Source organism: Zea mays, chromosome 9 (assembly GCF_902167145.1).
Source record: "Zea mays cultivar B73 chromosome 9, Zm-B73-REFERENCE-NAM-5.0, whole genome shotgun sequence".
Taxonomy (NCBI): domain Eukaryota; kingdom Viridiplantae; phylum Streptophyta; class Magnoliopsida; order Poales; family Poaceae; genus Zea; species Zea mays.
Window position 1 is genome coordinate 67,319,227 of NC_050104.1, and position 7,694 is coordinate 67,326,920.

General features: G+C 48.4%; 1 pseudogene; it reads right to left on the reverse strand.

Moving 5' to 3' along the window:
• Positions 1-1,398: 1,398 nt before the first annotated feature.
• Positions 1,399-6,204, reverse strand: LOC103638500 (60S ribosomal protein L7-4-like; annotated as a pseudogene).
• Between the last annotated feature and the right edge of the window lie 1,490 nt (positions 6,205-7,694).

Genomic DNA, 7,694 nt, shown 5'->3' on the forward strand with positions numbered 1-7,694 from the left:
GGTGTGTAGGGAGCGGAGAACTCGTGCTTGATCCCTTCCTCTTCAAGGAACTCCTCCACTTGAAGGTTCTTGAACTCGGACCCGTTGTCGCTCCTTATCTTCTTCACCTTGAGCTCAAACTCATTTTGAGCTCTCCTGAGGAAGCGCTTGAGGGTCCCTTGGGTTTCAGACTTATCCTGCAAAAAGAACACCCAAGTGAAGCGGGAAAAGTCATCAACAATAACTAGACCATACTTACTTCCTCCTATGCTCAGATAGGCGACGGGTCCGAAGAGATCCATATGCAGCAGCTCCAGGGGTCTTGAAGTGGTCATCACATTCTTGCTGTGATGCGCTCCTCCCACCTGTTTACCTGCTTGACAAGCTGCACAAGGTCTATCTTTTTCGAATTGTACGTTAGTCAAACCTATCACGTGTTCTCCCTTTAGAAGCTTGTGAAGGTTCTTCATCCCTACATGTGCTAAGCGGCGATGCCACAGCCAGCCCATGCTAGTCTTAGCTATTAAGCATGCATCTAGACCAGCCTCTTCTTTTGCGAAATCAACTAAATAAAGTTTGCCGTCTAATACACCCTTAAAAGCTAGTGAACCATCACTTCTTCTAAAGACAGACACATCTACATTTGTAAATAGACAGTTATACCCCATGTTGCATAATTGACTAACAGATAGCAAATTATAACCAAGAGACTCTACTAAAAACACATTAGAGATAGAGTGCTCATTAGAAATTGCGATTTTACCTAACCCTTTTACCTTGCCTTGATTCCCATCACCGAATATAATTGAATCTTGGGAATCCTTATTCTTGACGTAGGAGGTGAACATTTTCTTCTCCCCCGTCATATGGTTTGTGCATCCGCTGTCGATAATCCAGCTTGAACCCCCGGATGCATAAACCTGCAAGGCAAATTTAGGCTTGGGTCTTAGGTACCCAACTCATGTTGGGTCCTACAAGGTTAGTGCAAATATCCTTAGGGACCCAAATGCAAGTTTTGTCTCCCTTGCATTTTGCCCCTAACTTCCTAGCAACAATTTTCTTATCCTTTCTACAAATAACAAAGGAAGCATTTAAAGCACAATAAATTGTAGAAGGTTCATTCACTACTTTCCTGGGAGCATGAATAATATTCTTTCTAGGCATAGCATTTTTCCTAGACATATTTCTACCATGCATACAGGAAGAACTAGAAGCAAACATGGCATGTGAGTTAAAATCATCATAAGCATTATAACTCTTATAAGCATTTCTAGTTTGTCTCCTATCATGATATATAAAAGCATGGTTCTTTTGTACACTACTAGCCATAGGGGCCTTCCCTTTCTCCTTGGCGGGAATGGGAGCCCTATGGCTTGTTAGGTTCTTAGCTTCTCTCTTGAAGCCAAGTCCATCCTTAATTGAGGGGTGTCTACCGATTGTGTAGGCATCCCTTGCAAATTTTAGTTTATCGAAATCATGCTTGCTAGTCTTAAGTTGAGCATTAAGACTAGCCAATTCATCATTAAGCTTGGAAATTGAAACAAGGTGTTCACTACAAGCATCAATGTCAAAATCTTTACACCTAGTACAAATTACAACATGTTCTACACAAGAATTGGATTTGTTTGCTACTTCTAATTTAGCATTTAAATTATTGTTGACACCTTTCAAGGTGGAAATGGTTTCATGACAATTAGATAGTTCAAAAGAAAGCATTTCATTTCTTTTAACTTCTAAAGCATAGGATTTTTGTGCCTCTACAACCTTATCATGTTCTTCATATAAAAGATCCTCTTGTTTTTCTAATAGCCTATTCTTATCATTCAAGGCATCAATGAGTTCATTTATCTTATCTATCTTAGATCTATCTAAGCCCTTGAATAAGCATGAATAGTCTATGTCATCATCATCACTAGACTCATTATCACTAGAGGAAGCATAAGTGGAGTCTCGAGTACTCACCTTCTTCTCTCTTGCCATGAGACAAGTGTGATGCTCGTTGGGGAAGAGAGATGACTTGTTGAAGGCGGTGGCGGCGAGTCCTTCATTGTCGGAGTCGGAGGAGGAGCAATCCGAATCCCACTCCTTTCCAATATGTGCTTCGCCCTTGGCCTTCTTGTAATGCTTCTTCTTCTCCCTTTTGTCCCCTTTTTCCTGGTCACTATCATTGTCGGGACAGTTAGCAATAAAATGACCAAGCTTACCGCATTTGAAGCATGATCGCTTTCCCTTGGTCTTAGTCTTGCTTGGCTGTCCCTTGCGACCCTTTAGTGCCGTCTTGAATCTTTTGATGATGAGGGCCATCTCTTCATCATTAAGACCGGCCGCCTCAATTTGCGCCACCTTGCTGGGTAGCGCCTCCTTGCTCCTTGTTGCTTTGAGAGCAATGGGTTGAGGCTCATGGATTGGGCCATTTAACGCGTCGTCCACGTACCTCGCCTCCTTGATCATCATTCTCCCGCTTACAAATTTTCCAAGAATTTCTTCGGGCGACATCTTGATGTACCTAGGATTTTCACGAATATTGTTCACCAAGTGAGGATCAAGAACGGTAAATGACCTTAGCATTAGGCGGACGACGTCGTGATCCGTCCATCGCGTGCTTCCGTAGCTCCTTATTTTGTTGATAAGGACCTTGAGCCGGTTATATGTTTGTGTCGGCTCCTCGCCCCTTATCATCGCGAATCGTCCGAGCTCGCCTTCCACCAACTCCATCTTGGTGAGTAAGGTGACATCATTTCCCTCATGAGAGATCTTGAGGGTGTCCCAGATCTGCTTGGCATTGTCCAAGCCGCTCACTTTGTGATATTCGTCCCTGCACAAAGAGGCTAGCAACACAGTAGTAGCTTGTGCATTTTTATGGATCTGTTCATTTATAAACGAAGGGCTATCCGAGCTATCAAATTTCATTCCACTTTCCACAATCTCCCAAATGCTTGGATGGAGAGAAAATAGGTGAGTACGCATTTTGTGACTCCAAAATCCGTAGTCCTCTCCATCAAAGTGAGGAGGCTTGCCAAGTGGAATGGGGAGCAAATGAGCATTTGAGCTATGCGGAATGCGCGAATAATCAAAAGAAAAGTTTGAGTTAACCGTCTTTTGTTTGTAGTCGTTGTCCTCATCCTTTTGGGAAGAAGTAGACTCATCGCTGTCGTAGTAGACGATCTCCTTGATGCGTCTTGTCTTCTTCTTCTTCCCATCTTTGCGTCTGTGGCCCGAGCTTGAGTCGTTGGACTTGTCATCCCTTGGCTCGTTGACGAAGGACTCCTTCTCCTTGTCGTTGATCACGATTCCCTTCCCCTTAGGATCCATCTCTTCGGGCGGTTAGTCCCTTTCTTGAAGAGAACGGCTCTGATACCAATTGAGAGCACCTAGAGGGGGGGGTGAATAGGTGATCCTGTAAAACTTAAAGTTCTAGCCACAAAAACTTGTTAAGTGTTAGCACAATTATTGCCAAGTGGCCAGAGAAGAGCCAAAACACTATAACCACAAGAAAGCAATCACAGAGATGACACAGTGGTTATCCCGTGGTTCGGCCAAGTACAAAACTTGCCTACTCCACGTTGTGGCGTCCCAACGGACGAGAGTTGCACTCAACTCCTCTCAAGTGATCCAATGATCAACTTGAATACCACGGTGTTCTTCTTTTCTTAGATCTTTTCCCGTTTGCGAGGAATCTCCACAACTTGGAGTCTCTCGCCCTTACAATTGAGTTTCATAAAGAAGTACAGAGTAAGGGAGGGAAGCAACACACACAAATCCACAGCGAAATGCGCACACACACGGCCAAGACTCGAGCTCAAAAGACTATCTTGAAGTTCTCACTAGAACGGAGCTCGAATCACTTAGAAAGACAAACGAATGCGCAAAGACTGAGTGTGGATGATCAAGATTGCTCTAAGGTTGCTTGGTGTACTCCTCCATGCGCCTAGGGGTCCCTTTTATAGCCCCAAGGCAGCTAGGAGCCGTTGAGAGCAATCTGGGAAGGCAATTCTTGCCTTCTGTCTCGTGGCGCACCGGACAGTCCGGTGCACACCGGACACTGTCCGGTGCCCGATTTCCTTCCTTAAACAGCGCAGTCGACCGTTGCAGATCTGGGAGCCGTTGGCGCACCGGACATGTCCGGTGCACACCGGACAGTCCGGTGCCCCCTTCCGACCGTTGGCTCGGCCACGTGTCGCGCGCGGATCGCACGGCCGACCGTTGGCCTGGCCGACCGTTGGCTCACCGGACAGTCCGGTGCACACCGGACAGTCCGGTGATTTTTAGCCAAACGCCGTCAGCAAATTCCCGAGAGCGGCTGGTTTGCTCCACGCTGGTCTGGCGCACCGGACACTGTCCGGTGCACACCGGACAGTCCGGTGTCCCAGCCCGAAACAGCCTTTGGCTGCACACAGCCAACTCTCCTCTTTTCTTCTTCTTCCTGTTTCTAACACTTAGACAAGAATATCAGTATATAAAACCAATGTACTAAGACTTAGAAACATACCTTTGTTCTTGTCTTGCACTTTGTTCATTCATATACACAAATTCACATTTAAGCACTTGTGTTGGCACTTAATCACCAAAACACTTAGAAATGGCCCAAGGGCACATTTCCCTTTCACAAGGCCTGGTGCGGCCTCGTCACGGACCCGCTCCACCGCCAGCGGTTCGCGCAGACCCTGGCAGGGTTCCTCTGCCGCGTGGACGGCGACGGCGGCACCGAGAGCTCGTGGCTCACGCGCCCCAACGCCACGGTCCCAGAGCGGAAGGAGATCTGGGAGGATTTGAGGTTGCGGATGGCGGCGGTGGGAGGAACGCCCGCGGATCTGTTGCGCGGCGGTGGGGAGGAGGGCCCGCGAATCCGCGTTGATTGTGGCGGCGCGGTGTCGACGGAGCGCTGATTGCGGGCGGGTGGGGAGGACAGGACGGTCGCGGTAGAACACGGTACTATGGACGCCTACAATACCTTCATATAGAGTAGTAGAGATAAGCGGCAACGGAAGAATTAAATCAGCAAGAAAACTTACCCATATGCAACATATGGCTCAACCCTGTGTAGCATGTTAATAGTCGCCTTGTTGACTTTGAGGAACACGCCATTGAAGATCTAAAATAAACAAATGTTCAGTTTTACAAACAATCAGACAAAATTCTAATAGCAGCAATGCAATTGTAAAAACAGACATCAGTGAACACACCTGCCTCAATTGCAGAAGCTACAAGATCTTCCTGGTCTTAGGGTGCATGGCATTAATACTGTAGTTTCAACAGAAATGGAAAACAGCATAAGCCTACAAATTCATCCTCTGTATAATACTGACATATGAACTTGAGACTCACCCCCGGATGCGGACCACAAAGAGCAGCTTTGCCTCAAGACTGACATAGAAACCACCCTTCAAACGGGCCTCGCGCTTAAGCTGCACCAGTTCCTTCTCCTGCTCCAAGCATCCCCATAAGCACACAGATAACATATCCGGGTTCTCTTTCATCAAGCATCTGAAGAGTGCCAACGACCCTAAATGCTAGGTCACCTACTGATAATAACATCATAGGACAACTATAATGTCCAAAAACATTCTAGATTGCTTACAGTTGGGACGATCGTACTGGTCCAACGATTAGATTCTAAAATGATTGTGCTCGGACATTTGCAACAAAAGGATTAACCACATGCGTTTCAAATGCACTAAGTAATATAACAGTTTGCTGTACAGTAAGCAGAGCAGCTAACACATTTCTTACTACAACCATTGACAACAACCCAGCAACAAAAGGATTAACCACATGCGTTCCAAATGCACTAAGTAATATAATAGTTTGTTGTACAGTAAGCAGAGCAGCTAACACATTTCTTACTACAACCATTGACAGCAACCCATCATGTTACGTAGTAGCATTCGCATAACTCGCTCAGTATCAACGTAAAGCCACGGTCCAACCCAATCAAACACAGATTCCACAGGCCATAAGGATGAAAATGGAATGCTGCACATAAATCCTACCAACCACCCCGCACGAATAGTCTACAGGCAGGTTAGGAGCGGCGATCTGACCTAGGCATCGTATTCCTCGGCGTACTGCTTTGCACGGGTGAAGATGAGCTTGCGGCTCTCGATGGACTTCTTCTTCTCGACCAGAGCCTTCTCCTTCTTCTCGGTGGCCCACTGTTCCTCGCGCTTCCGCTTGCGGAGCACCGACTCCGGCACCGCCACCTTCGACGCCTCGGACGACATCTGCATGGCCACAGGCCAACCAACCCGCAGCTCCTCAGCCACAGATCCAAACGCGAAGTAAACAACGAGGGCAGCAATGTCGTGCGACGCGCTGGCTTACCTTAATTCAATGCCGCAATGCTTCGATGCCAAGACTGCTATTGTTGTCTATCCTGAAATCGTCAGTATCAGGCTAAACAGAGTCAAAAACACGGAGAAGTGGATCTCATCTAAAATTGAGCATGGCGTTGCATAGAAATGCAGGATTTAGTCATTCAGAGCATGAAGAACATTATATGTTGGCGGTATAGAATGGATAGGTCATAGACATTCTTGCTGATTTAACCTGATTAAGGAGTAGTATAGATAAGACCCGGAGTCAGTATCTAGCTACTACCATACGACAAGCAGAGAGGGAGGGAGCGGGGTAGCTGGAGAAAAAAATGCAGGCAGGCAGAGGTAGTGAATGGAATGCAAGTTTATACAGATAGAAAGCAAGAAAGCAAACAGAAACAGAGGAAGGGCAGCGGAGTCACGCACTGATGTTGATCCGGGAGGTGGGTCGGCGCAGGTGCGCGAGCACGAGGCACCTGCTGCTGCTCCGGCGGGGGGCGAGGGCGGCGAGCACCCAGCTCAGGTTGGCCTTCCACTCCTGGCTGCCGCTGCCGGTCCCAATCCCCTCGGCGTAGTACACCGACCAATACAAGCTGAAGAAACATGAACAAAAGCAAGGAACTCCACAAATCAGCCTCTGCTGGAACACCGCATCAATAGACACCGTGCGGGCGACAACACCAAGAAACGTCAAACACATCGTTGTAGCTAGAGCTACAGGCGAGCAGGATTGGGGGTTCATTTGTGTACCTCATCATGTGGTTCCAGGGAGGTCGGATTGGAGCCGCGGAGGCCGTCGGCGAGGAGACGATGAAGGCAGCGGTGAACAAGAGCACTGTCTGGATCTCTGGAAAAACAAAGCACATCAACATCGATTCGCGTGGGTCAACACAACTCAACATCACGATCCGTACCGGGCACACAGGGATCTCTGAAGCTTACCAGACAGAGGAGGTGGTCGCTTACCAGATGGAGGAGGAGGTCGGCGTAGAGCGACACGCCATGGGTCGCGAAGACCTCGGAATCGCGGGGGAGGGGGTCATCGCGAGCGGCGCGGGGCAGGGGGACGATGGCGATTGTCTCGCGGGCGGGCAGGCGGGGGAGAGGCGGCGGTCGTAGAGGGTGCCAGGGCGCAGCAGAGGCGGATTCCTCGATCTCCTTCCATTTAGAGCCTGGCCGAGGACCGGGATTCTCGATCTCCTTCCATGGACATTGTGGGCGAAGGACCGAGAGCCAAGACGCGGACGATGATGCCGACTCGGAATCAGGGCGCAGCGGAGGCAATCTCTTTCCATAGCGGAGCAGGATTCCTCGCAGCGGAGATGGTGGGCGGGGATGGCGGCTGGTGCTGGGTGGTGCTTAGGGCGAGCGTGAGATCTGGATGGAGGCGGAACCATATGT